Below are 14,264 nucleotides of genomic sequence, written 5' to 3'. Positions count from 1 at the left end.
GGAGGGTAAGGGGGAAAAAAAGTTAGAGACAGAAGGAGGCAAACCATAAAAGACTCTTAAAAACTGAGAATAAAGTGAGGGTTGATGGGGGTAGGAGGGAGGGGAAAGGGGTTGATGGACATTGAGAAGGGCACCTGTTGGGATGAGCACTGGGTGTTGTATGGAAACCAATTTGACAATAGATTTCACATTTAAAAAAAAATTAAATTAAATTAAATTAAAAATAAATAAATACCAGACTTTAAGTTCTTGTAAAAAAATAAAATTTTACCTGATCTCTTACTATTCTTTTTTTTTTTTTTTTGGAACTATGTCCTTTTCCTGTGTTCAGCCAAAGGTGAAACAGTTTGTTTTCTGTCTCTTCTTGGATTGATTGTCTCTATTTGGAATTTGTTTCACTTGACAACATTGCTACCTCAGCTCTCTGATGGACTCGAGAAAATTTACGATTTTGTAAATTACAGTTTTTTCCTAGTTGTTAGAGTGGAAGTGATATACTATTGTGGCTTTGCACACATTAAGCAGAAGATGCAAAAAATAATTTAGTTTTAAAGAAAGAATTAGTAAGGTTTGCCATAAATGTTATATTTTATTTGAGACCAGGGAATAATGTAACAATGGGACAGAGGAAAGAAAAGCATTCAAAGAGGAGGGACAGTATGTGTGAACACCCAGGAATAAGGGAGATAGTACTAGAGAGTTCAGTGTGGTCTGCAAGTCCTATTAAAGATTTTAAACTTTACACTAAAACAAGTAAGTGGGCATTAAAGAATCTTAAGTAGAGAAGTGATGTAGTGAGATAATATATTACAGATATTTCTTATCTTCCTTTGTGGAGAATGTAAGCAAAGCGGGGGCGGCGGGGGGGGGGTGCTGTCAGGAAACCAGTTTGAAGGTTTTTCAGCATTCCAGATGTGAAATGTTAATGATTCTTTAAAGATGGTAGCATAGAGTGAAAAGAAGTGGGTGGATTCAAGAGAAACTTGGGGGATAGAATCAATAGGACTTGGTGAATAATCTAGAACATACTTTAAACATGAAGAAGCCCAATAAATAGGAATTTATATAGAATTTTTGGTAGGAATTGAGTAATTCATCATTCAGTAAGAAGAATTGGTGACTAGAAAATAAGAATGAAAAATTAAATGTGGGATTACTTCTTATAAATTCACATTTTTTCTTTAAAAAGAAAGTAAATTCATTAGACATTCATTTTTACAGAATTGCTATTACTATATAGAAAATATTGGCAGAACTCAACATAAGTAGTATATTTGAAATGTATTTTCAAAGACTTGTTTAAATATGTAAGAAAAACCTATTTTTTTTTTTGGTCAAGACTTGCAGTGTTCACTAGAGGAGAAATAGTCCACGTCCTACAAACTCCTGGCTTCTTAGTGGAGAAGTAAGATTCTAGAATCTGGATCAAGTGGAATGAAATTCAGTTTCTACACAAACCAAAAGTTAACTAATGTGTTTTCATGACTTATCATTTTACTGCTCAAGATTTCACAGAGAAAGCAGGTAGTTTAAATTGAGCTTTCATGTGCAATCTGGAAGTTATACTCAGTATTTTAATATTTATACGATATTTATATTTTTCTGGGATTTAAGTTATTATAATATTTATGTTTTGCTGGGATTTAAATATTTGGTAACAATTATTAAGAACAATATTGTTTTAAGACATTAGCAATGATTTATGTTTTATAATTTCATTAAGCAAGTTCTGCCTGGGTACTTGGCATAATGGATATTTACTGAAACAGTTTGACTATAAGCACTTCACTGGCAGAGGATCAACTCTCCCTTAGACTTTTCTCAGATTCCATTCTCAGATTCTAGAAGCTTTATCTCCTAATGTCTGTCTGTCTATCTGTCTGTCTCTCTGTCACCTATCTTATATAGTCTGTACTTATAAGCAAATATGCTAGAATTTATTTTTATTCAAGTATTTGAGAAATTATACATAGAAAATGCGTATATTTGCACATCTGTTGCACATCTTTCTATTAATTTTAGAGATGCGTAATTTCTGAGAAAACAGGGCAAGTCTCTTTTGCTCATCTCTGTACCTTTAATACATTCATAACAATGGACACTAACAGGTACTCAGAAATATTTACCAAATAAATAAGTGAAACAGTAAATGAACGCAGTAAATATTTTAAAATGTTACAGTAATATGTGATGTCCTTGTTTATTGCCCCTTGGCTGATGTCTTCATCCTCTAGTTCTTTGCTGGTACATATTTCTCTTTCTCCTTCGTTTCACTGTTTCTTATCAGAACTTGGTCTTTTAAAGGCGATCTTTTCTTTTCCTCTCAGCTTCCCTCTTTTCATTTGAAAAATGTAGACAAAAATGAATAAATTTTAATTTCAACTTCTTTGGTCCATGAAAACACTTGATTTACAGTATTCTAATGTCTTTTGTCTCTTTAATTTGTATTAATTATTGAAAGACTTAACTCTTCACCACTAGGAGATTTCTAAGCCCCATTAGGACAATAATGATGTTTCTCCATTTTTACATCTCTGTCAGTGACTAGATTAGTCCCTAGAACATTATTGAAAATGGAGTTTTCTCTAGTTACAGTGAGATAATGAGTCTCTAAAATATTTAAATTTACTTTAAGATATTGCAACACACAGGAAGTAAAAATTATTTTCGTTACATTAAATCTCTCAGGGAAAGGATCATGTTTATCAAAACTTTGGAGACAATAAAAGAATATTGTATATTTATACAGATAAAAAGACATGGTGTATTGGATCAACTTTTATACATTTAGATGTGTATACACCCTAAGATACTTTAGAAAATCTTAGAGCAAGATCTGCTTTGTGGAGAAGCTAAAGAAAAGAGAAAATACGCATGAGAAACAGGTTAAAAATTTTTCAATAGACACAAAGAAAATAATGTACATTTCTTTTATATTGTGAAATCTAGTCAACAGAACTGTGTTTCAGGGCCATTTTATTTTTTTTTTAATTTTTTTTTTTAACGTTTATTTATTTTTGAGACAGAGAGAGACGGAGCATGAACAGGGGAGGGGCAGAGAGAGAGGGAGACACAGAATCAGAAGCAGGCTCCAGGCTCTGAGCTGTCAGCACAGAGCCCGAAGCTGGGTTCGAGCTCACGAACTGCGAGATCGTGACCTGAGCTGAAGTCGGACGCCCAACCGACTGAGCCACCCAGGCGCCCCTCAGGGCCATTTTAAACAGAAAAATCACCCACAAAAATGTGAAAAGTGTCTCATTAAATAGCCTGCTAAAAGGACACTTGTTTACTATATGTGCATGCTGGATAACACGTTATTCGCCATTCTGCACATGTCCATATATGACTATAAAATCACCATATTTTGGAATTGTAAATAAAAGTTAGCAAGTAGACAAAGTCACAGATACAGAATCTTAAAATAATGAAGATCAACTACACTGTCTCTGTTGATCCAGATCTTTAGAGCTATTATTGCCCACCTCCCAGGGTGGTCCTGAGGTCCTACCTGTCACCCTCCCTCCTCTGCAGCACAGAGTTGTTAAGGGTGAGTGATTTGCCTGTATCCTTACCTCTACTGTGAATTTTAGATGAACTCTGGCCCCAGTAGGTAGAGGTAATGAGTAATGAATTGTTAGTATATAAGTGAACAAAGTTAGGAAAACAGATATATTTAATCTACCTCAACTGTTACTAACTGGTGTTCTTCACAGCTCTCCGGGAAACATGAGTGCAAGGGGTTGGGGTGAGGAAGGAACAACAAATTGGAAGACTCCAGGCTTGCTTTCTAACCTTACTTTAGTTCAGTTCATACGTGTTTAACTTACACCACATCTCCATAAGGTTTATTTGGTACCAAAGTTTTACAGTTGCAGTTTTTAAGCTACTAACTGTACTGAATCTAAGATACATTTCAGTTAGTAGGTCATAAGGAGTATATTTATATATAACTCAAATGTCTGAGGATGCTAAGCAACAGGGGACTAAGAAACTGAATTTGATCTCTAGCAATATATTTGAAGTAAGGTAAGAGGGTTTATGAAAAGGTAAAATGATCGGTAACAGCCCTGCGGGTTTGAAAATGTTTAGTTTGCAGTAACCAATGCAATTGAATTGTTTTGTACATCTAATGATCTACGCCTTAGTAGTTATTACCAAAAAAAAAAAAAAAAAAAGGATGTCTTAAACATTTTTGAAAATCAATAAAAGAATTTGATTGAAAATTAGTTGCTGGAACATGGTAGACTGTTACTTACAAAATTTTGATCCAGTCCATATATTTCAGATAGGACTAAAAGAGTTGTTTTGAAAGAGTTGTTTTTATCCTTTGTGAAATGTGTTTATAACATGATTCACAAGAAACAGGCTTATATCATCACAAAAAAAAAAACAAAAAAAAAAAACAATGAACACAACCAGCCATTACTTTGCTAGTAGTTTTAGGAAAATATTTTAGGTTCTAAGGTCAGACAGAAAAAAAGATTGTCTCCTAAAGTTTGGCAAATTTTCTTGCTATCATATATAGATCTCAGCAAACACATTTTTATTATTTTGCTTATTGAGTTTGATGAAACTCTCTCTGGAAATACTTAATTATCACCTTGATTTAATTAGGTAGAAAAAAATAATTTTTAGGTCAAATTTCCCTAGAGCTGCATATCCTGAAAATGCTTAATATATGCCAATAAGTAATGTTGGTAATAATATGACCATTGTTGAGGACTTTTTCTTTCTTTACACTGTATTTGTTATGCTTTGGTTAGAATACAATATATTTATTTAATATGCAATTTTAACATATACACATTATAAATATCGTACTGTGATATACATATAGTTATTTGGGAAACACAGAGCAAGAGCCTGGTTAGTGTAAGATGATATTAACTTGGGCAACATTTACAAATCAAACTCAGTTGTGATGCTTCATGTTTTCTCCTTCCTATTTCTAATTTATTTACATGAATGTTTATTTTAATTATCTTAGTCACAGTGAAAAATAATAACACAAGAATGCATCAGCAAAAATGGTTGAGTAAGGAACTCCTAAACCCTTCCCTTGACAAAAACGATGAAAAAGGGTGCCTGGGTGGCTCAGTTGGCTAAGCATCTGACTCTTGTTTTCAGCTCAGGTCATGATTTCACAGTTTGTGAGTTTGAGCCCCACCTCGGGCTCTGTGCTAACAGCGTGGAGCCTGCTTGGGATTTCTCTCTTCCTCTCTCTCTGCCCCTCCCCAATTTTCACTTTCTCTCTCAAAAATTAAAATAAAGTAAAATAAAATAAATAAAATAAAATAAAATAAACATTTTTTTTTCCAAAATACCATGTAAAGGGGCACTTGGGTTGTTCAGACAGTTAAGTGCCCAGCTCTTATTTCAGCTCAGGTCATAATTTCACAGTCATGAGACTCAGCCCCATGTTGGGCTTGGTGCTTACCATTGAGCCTCTTAAGATTCTCTCTCCTTCTCCCTCTGCTCCTTCCATAGTTACGGGCATGCACGTGCACACTCTCTCTCTGACTCTAAAAAATAAATAAATCAAATTTTTAAAAATGAAAAAACTGTAAAGAACTACCAGAATCAACTTATTCAGAATGCTGAAGAATAATGACAAGTTGGCAGCAACCCAGTTAAGCACTGAGCAAAGCCTGGTAGGAATAGTGAGTGCTTTAAGATACTGTAAACTCCTCTCCCACTCCCCAGCTCAACTGAAGCCTTGAAATTAATAACCTGAACTCATTGTACTAGTACCATAAGAAACAGAACAAATCTGACTTGCAAATTATTGTTATTTCATCTGTCTAGTGGCTCCCTGTAAGACCCAGTAAAAAGGCTTGTTTTTATCTCACCCAACTGGAACTGTCCTTGACTATGCTGCCACCCAGGGGCATTTCTTGAAAACATGTACAGGAAAATGGTTTGTTGCTGCTGTCTGAGGCAATGGGTAACTGTTGGGCAAATAATAGACCAACCAAAATCCTGAGTGGGAAAGCTAAGAAATGACATACTGTGGGAATAAGTGCCTTGAACAGCCCTGATCTAATTCTGGGGACCTAAAATCCATATATTTTTTATTTCCTCTGATTTTTGGGGGGTAACTCATTCATTTTTCAGTAGTGTGTTATTTAGCCTCCATATATTTGTGTTCTTTGAGATTTTTTTCCTTTTGAATGATTTCTAGTGTCATACTATTGTGGTTGGAAAACATGTGTGATACAATTTCAGTGTTTTTGAATTTGTTGAGGCTTGTTTTGTAGCCTAGCATGTAAGCTATACTAGAGAATGTTCCATGTACACGAGAGAATAATGTGTATTCCACTGTTTGGGGATGGAGTGTTCTCAATATAGGTTGATTTGGTCCAATGTTTCAAAGCCACTGTTTTCTTGTTGATTTTGTCTGGATGTTATATTCATTGATGTAAGCAAGGTGTTAAATTCCCCTACTGTTATTGTAATACCATCAATTTCCTCCTGTTAATACTTGCTTTATGTATTTGGGCATTCCCCTTATTGAATGCATAAATATTTACAATTGCTATATTTTACTGTTGGATTGTCCCTTTTATCATTATGAGTGTCCTTCTTTTTTTTCTTGTTACAAGATGTCTTTGTTTTCAAGTCTACTTTGTCCAATATAAGTATGGCTACCCTAGCCTCTTTTTGCTTCCATTTTTTATGTGGTAAATGTTTTTTTCCATCCTTTCACTTTCAGTCTGCATGTGTCTTTAGGTCTGAAGTGAGTTTTTTGTAGGAAGCATATAGTGGGTCTTGCTTTCTGTGCATTCAGTCACCCTGGGTCCCTTGATTGGAGCATCTAGGCCATTTACTTTCAAAGTAATTATTGATAGGTATGTACTTATTGCCATTTTGTTAATTGTTTTACAGTTGTTTTTGTGGTTCTTCTCTGGTTTTGTTCTTTCTCTTTCCTCATGGTTCCATGACTTCTTTAGTGATAGACTTGGATTCCTTTCTCTTTATTTTTTGTATATCTATTACAGGTGTTTGATTTGTGGTTACCATTAGGTTCATATATAACATATTATGTGTATAGCGGTCTGTATTAAGTTGATGGTCTCAAGTTTGAACCCATTCTAAAAGTACTAAATTTTTACTCCTCCCATTCATGTTTTATATGTGTGATGTCATACTTTATATCTTTTTATTTTGTGAATCTCTTGATATGTGTAGATATAATTGACTTTACTGCTTTTGGGCTTTAACCTCCATACTCATTTTATAAGTGATTAATCTACTCCTTTTATTATGTTTATATTTACGTGTGAAATTTTTCCTTTCACAATTTTCGTAGCCTTTATTGTAGCCTTTCTTTTTCCACTCAAAGAATCCCCTTTAACATTTCTTGTAAGGTTGGTTTAGTGGTGATAAATTCCTTTAACTTTTGTTTGTCTGGGAAACTCTTTATCTCTCCTTGTATTCTGGGTGATGATAGCCTTGCTAGATAGAGTGTTTCTGATGGCAGATTTTTTTTTTCCTTTCAGCACTCTGAAGTTATATCCCATTCGTTTTCAAAGCTACATGTTATAGGGACTCATCTTCCTAATGCAGGTCCCCTATGTCTGGTGTGTCTGGTGTGGGGTCTGCTCCTTTCTCTTCTCCATGTTTATGTTATCTTTTCCATTTATTGTTAGTCTCAGTGAGAATCTGCTTCCTGATCCACATTTCTAACCTTCCTATCCTTTTCAATGTGGCCTCCTCTTTAGAATTAACTGCGGAAAGTCTGTTTTTCCAGGCTTCCGGTTGTTTTCTGGGTGAACTGCACCGATGTGGCTGTTATCTAGCTGTGTCCATGGGATTAGGTGAGCTTAGGATCCTCCTACTCTGCCATCATTCCAGAGGCTCTTACCAAACATGAATTAACATTAAGCTTTTTCAAACATTTCCAAAAAAATAGAAAAGAACACTTTTTAATTCTGTGAGGCCAGCTTTACCCTGATTGCAAATCAAATCCAATAAAAGGAAATTATGCAAGTATCCCTTATAAACATGGATGTAAAATTCCTCAATCTATACTTACAAACTGAGTCTATCAGTATATTGAAAAATTTTTACACAATTATCAAGAGAAATGATTCCAGGAATACAAAGTTTTTCCAACATCAATCAATGTGAATAGAATAAGGAGAAGAAAACCTTGATTGTCTCAACATGTGCAGAGAAAACATTTGACAAAATTCAACATCCTTTTATGATTAAAAGTAAACAAGTCAGGAATAGAAGGGAACTTATTCAACACAATAAATGACATCTATGGAAAACCAATAATGAAAGGCTGAAAGCTTTCCCCCTAAAGTCAGGAACAAACCAAGAATGTCAGCCTTCACTATATCTATCCAACACTGAACTAGAAACTCTAACCAGGATAATTAGATAAGAAAAATAATTAAAAGGCATCCAAATTAGGAAGGAATAAGTAAAATTATTTATTGATGGCTTGATTTTATATACAGAAACCCTAAAGTACTCAGAAAAACACTATTAAAGCTAATGAGCATGTTCAGCAAAATTGCAGGATATAAATTAATATATGAAAATTAGTTCCACTGTTATATGCTAGCAACAGACAATCTGGAAAAAAATGAAGAAACTAATTCCATCTACAATAGCATAGGAAAGAAGAAAATACTTAGGAATAAATTTAACTAAGGAAGCGTAAGATTTGTACCCTGAAAACTATACATTATTGAGAGACATTTAAAAAGTCAAAATAAAAAGATATCATATTCATGAATCAAAAGATTTAATGTTGTTAAATGGCAGTACTCCTCAAATTAATCTACAATTGAATGCAATCCCTATAAAAATCCAACAGCCGGGACGCCTGGGTGGCTCAGTCGGTTGGGCGTCCAACTTCGGCTCAGGTCATGATCTCGCAGTTTGTGAGTTCAAGCCCCGCATCGGGCTTTGTGCTGTCAGCTCAGAGCCTGGAGCCTTCTTCGGATTCTGTGTCTCCCTCTCTTTCTGCCCCTCCCCTACTCATGCTCTGTCTCTCTCTGCCTCAAAAGTAGATAAAAACATTGAAAAATTTTAAAAAAATCCAACAGCCATGAGGCACTTGGGTGGCTTAGTTGGTTAGGCATCTGACTCTTGATTTCAGCTCAGGTCATGGTCTCAGGGTCATGGGATTGAGCCCCACACCCAGGCTCCCCTCCCAACCCTCTCCCTCTTTCCCTGCCCCAGTCATGCTTTTCTCTCTCTCTCAAAAAAAAAAAAAAAAAAAAAAAAAAAAAAAAAAATCCAACGGCCACTGTTTTGGAAGAAATTGAAAAGCCAATGCTCAAATTCATATAGAATTGCATGGGAACCCAGATAGCCAAAACGATCTTTGGAAAGAACAAAGTTTTAGGACTCGTACTTTCTTCAAAAACACCACAGTGATCAAACAGCATGGTACTGGCATAAAGATACACAAATAAATTAATCGATAGAATAGAATTGATAATTGAGAAATAAGTGAATACATCTATAGTCAATTGATTTTTGACAAGGGTGCCAAGATCATTAATGGAGAAAGTATAGTCCTTTCAACAAATGATACCCATTAATGAATAGACACATGCAAAATAAATAAATAATAAATTTTGACCCCTACCTCACACTATACAGAGAAGTTAATTCAAAGTTGATCAGTGACCAATTGTAAGTGCTAAAAATGTAAATTTCTTACAAGGAAATATAAGCATAAATCTTCATAATTTTAGACAAAGAAATGGGTTTGTATATATGTTACCAAAAGCACAAGCAACTGCAGCATCAACCACCACCACATCAACAAAATAGATGTATTAGCCCTCATGAAAATTGAAATATTTTGCACATCACAGCACACTATCAAGGAAGTGAAGATACAACCCAGAGAATTGTAGAAAATATTTGAAAATAATATGTTTAACAAGATTCTAGTATTCAGAATACATAAATAACTCTTAAAACTTAACAAAAAGATGCAGTCACCGTGGAAAATAGTTTCTCATCAATTTAAAGATATGATTACCATATGACTTACCAACTCCAGTTCTAAGTGTATACCTAAAAGAATTGAAACCAGGTATTCTAACAAATAATTGTACACAATTGCTCATGGTAGCACTGTTCACAACAGCCAAAGGTGGAAATAACTAAAATGTCTATCAAGGGATGAATGGATAAGCCAAACATGGTATATCCGTAAATGAAGTATTATACAGCCATAATAAAGAAAGAAGTAGTGATACATGCTATGACATGGGTGAACCTTGAAAACATTATGCTAAGTAAAAGAAGCCAGACCTTAAACACCACATACTTTATAATTCCATTTATATGCTATATCCAAAATAGGCAAATCCATAAAAAAAGGAAGCAGATTTGTGATTTCAGAGGTAAGGTAAGGGGAATGAGGAGTAACTACTCAGTGGATATGGATTTCAATTTGGGATGATAAAATACGTTCTAGAACTAGATGGTGATGATGGTGCAACATTCTGAATGTACCTCATGCCATTGAATTGAAGTTTAACCCTGTAAAATGGTTTCAAAGGTAAATTATATGTTTTATCTATTTTATCACAATTAAAAAAAAATCTCAAGAAGAAACAAACAACCCCATTAAAAATGGGCAAAGGGTTTGAATACACATTTCTCCAAAGAAGATACACAAATGGCTGAAAAGCACATGAATGATGCCCAACATCATTAGTGATTACAGAACTGCAGATCAAAGCCACAATGAGTAACCACTTTATATCCACTAGAATGGCTCTAATAAAAATGGGGGAAAAGATAAATAACAAATGTTGGCAACGATTGGGCAAATTAGACCCTTGTGTGGTGCTAATCGGCTTGCAAAATAGTAGTGGTCTCTGAAAAAACATTTGGCTGTTCCTCAAGCAGTTTGAATTAGCACATGGCCCAGGAATTCTACCGCTATATATGTAACCAAGAGAAGTGATGTCATATATCCACACAAAAACTTATACAAGAATGTTCCTATCAGTATTATTTGCAATAGCCAAAAAGTGGAAACAAACCAAACTGTTCATCAACTGATTAATGAGAAAATAAAATATGGTGTATCCACACAATGGAATATCATTTGGCTCTAAAAAGAAATGAAGTACTGGGGCACCTGTGTGGCTCAGTCGGTTAAGCATCTAACCTTTGGGTTCAGCTCAGGTCATGATCTCACAGTTTCATGAGTTTGAGCCCCACGTTGGGCTCTGCACTGACAGCACAGATCCTGCTTGAAATTCTCTCTCTCTCTCTCTCTCTCTCTCTCTTTCTCGCCCCTCTCCAACTCACACTGTCTCTCTCTCTCTCAAAAAAAAAAAAAAAAAAGTACTGTTACTTGCTATATAACATGGATGAACCTGGAAAACATGCTAAGTGAAAGAAGCCAAAAGCAAGAGGCTGCATATTCTGTCATTTTGTTTATATGAATTATCCAGAAGAGTCAAACCATAGAGACAGACAGCAAACTGATGGTTGCCAGGGTCTGGGGGTTGCCAGTAATGGATGTGAGGTGTCCTTTTGAGGTGATGAAAAAGTTTCAGAACTAGATGGTGATGACAGTTGCATGACAATGAGAACATACTAAAAACCACTGAATTGTGCACCTTAAAAAGGTTAAAATGAGTTTTTATGTTACGTGAAGTTTATCTAAATTTAAAATTATTATTATTATTATAATGCTCAACATCACTCATCATCAGGGAAATACAAATCAAAACCACAATGAGATATCACCTCACACCTGTCAGTATGGCTAAAATTAACAACTCAGGCAACAACAGATGTTGGTGAGGATGCGGAGAAAGAGGACCTCTTTTGCATTGTTGGTAGGAATGCAAGCTGGTGCAGCCACTCTGGAAAACAGTATGGAGATTCCTCAAAAAATTAAAAACAGAACTACCCTACAACCCAGAAATTGCACTAGTAGGTATTTATCCAAGGAATATAGGTATGTTGTTTCAAAGAGACAAATACACCCCAATGTTTATAGCAGCACTATCAACAATAGCCAAAGGATGGAAAGAGCCCAAATGTCCATCGATGGATGAATGGATAAAGAAGATATGGTATATATACACAATGGAGTATTACTTGGAAATCAAAAAGAATGAAATCTTGCCATTTGCAACTACATGGATGGAACTGGAGGGTATTACGCTAAGTGAAATTAGTCAGTCAGAGAAATACAAAAATCATATGACTTCACTCATATGAGGACTTTAAGAGACAAAACAGATGAACATAAGGGAAGGGAAACAAAAATAATATAAAAACAGGGAGGGGGACAAAACAGAAGAGACTCATAAATATGGAGAACAAACTGAGAGTTGCTGGAGGGGTTGAGGGAGGGGGGATGGGCTAAATGGGTAAGGGGCACTCAGGAATCTACTCCTGAAATCATTGTTGCACTATATGCTAACTAATTTGGATATAAATTAAAAAAAAATAAACAAGTTAATAAATAGTAAGAAATAAAAACTATTATTGTAGTACATGTGTATCTAGATCATCATTGTAAAAGAACTAGTGATAATCTTTTTAGCCGTAGACAATACAGATATATCTTTCTGAACAGCTTAAAACTTTCTGTTTCCTGGATATCTGCCATAATGTGAATCTTCTAAGTTCATCTTACTTTTTGGAATTCCTCTTATCTGAGCTCTACAGTCGAAAGTAAGTCTAGGTTCAATATGAAATCCATATTCATTTTTGCTGTGGTGGTTGCCATTCCATGACTAAATGGTGAGTCTATTCTCATTACATTATACCCATGCCAACCCTCATGCCAGCTCCCCATCTTCTCTTAAATATTTGCTACTATGTTGGATCTCAGTTAATTGCTGTTTATACTATGTGCACTTTTAGTTGCTCGCTGGATCTTGACTCTTAACCAAAACAACAACAAAACAGCAAAACTGATGCAATTGTTCTGGCCCTGAGATTGCTTTCAGGATGATGGTATTTGCCCCTTACGATCCCACCTCTGCCCTCTGTGTGGTGTGCTGGAAAGTGCAGCAACAAGACTGCTGAAATGTGACTCTGAAAGCGGAGAAAGAAAAATGCATTCCTGGCTAACAGATGTAGGTTAGATAAAATTTGACCCACAATTGCAAGTGTGCTTCTAGGTCAATGAGCATCACTATGGAAAGGTATCTTGTAAGTAAAATACCAACGGTGGTATGAAGGAGTAAAGATGAAGGATGAATGGTGTCTTTCAGTGTAAATGTTGTAGAGAATTCAAGAATATATAGAAAAGAAGCATGCATACTTATGAAGCTTAGATTATTAATCATATAACTGCAGAAACAAACTAAAAGAAGTGTCCTATCATTGTGTTGAAGGACATCTTCAAGCAAGTAACAAATTTTCCTTTGGAACATTTCTTGTGAGATTCTTGCCTGGCATATAGGTATGTTGGAAGAAATGCCAGTATTCATCCCTTAGTCAAATATGTTTCATATCTGTATTAATAATTTTAATTCTATAAATTCTTTAGAAAACTAACTTTAAAACCTTCCTTTTACAAAGTAGCTATTAGTGAAATGCATTACTTTTTTCAATGTGACTTAAAGAATAGTGCTCAAATGAATGATTGTAAGAGTTTACTTACTTAGGAAAACTGATTTCCTAACTAAAGTCACTAGAGTTTAAACCTCTGTGTATTGAGTTCAGGGAGCTATAACATTAGAGGAGAACTGGTTAAAAAATCTTGAACTATGAATAATCCAAAATCCTAAATCCTAACTCTACTTAAGTTTCCTGATATGATATTTCATGTACATTTGTGAATATTTAAATCTTTATATTTGACTTAGTAAAAGACTGAAATGCATTTAACTCCTCAATGTGCGTATTGAAAGCAGGAGGGGAGCAGGACTAGTACTGGGCAGGATAAAGAAGCTCCAAACTACTAGCTTGGAGGCCTTATCGAAGTCGATGATTCACATGTGGACCATCTACATGAGGCCTCAAGTGTCCTTTAAAAAAGGATGGAGAATGTCCTTCAGTGGCTTCTGTAGTCGATACCATGTACAGCTAGCTATTCTCTCATCTTCTCTCATGGATGCTTACACTATTGCCACCATCTTCCTATTTCCAGGGCAAAACCGCTTCCATCAAAACAAAACAAAACAAAACTCTTCAGAACTGCTGTTAGAGTGATTTTTTTTTCCTAAAGCACAGTTCTGATCATGACACTGCCTTATTTAAAGGCCTTTCTTCCCTGGATCTTGAACTTCTACACTTTCTACTTAGTC

The sequence above is a fragment of the Panthera onca genome, chromosome F2 (genome assembly GCF_046562875.1).
Source record: "Panthera onca isolate mPanOnc1 chromosome F2, mPanOnc1 haplotype 2, whole genome shotgun sequence".
Taxonomy (NCBI): domain Eukaryota; kingdom Metazoa; phylum Chordata; class Mammalia; order Carnivora; family Felidae; genus Panthera; species Panthera onca.
The sequence above is the reverse complement of the archived record's forward strand: the minus strand, read 5'-3'. Positions refer to the sequence as shown.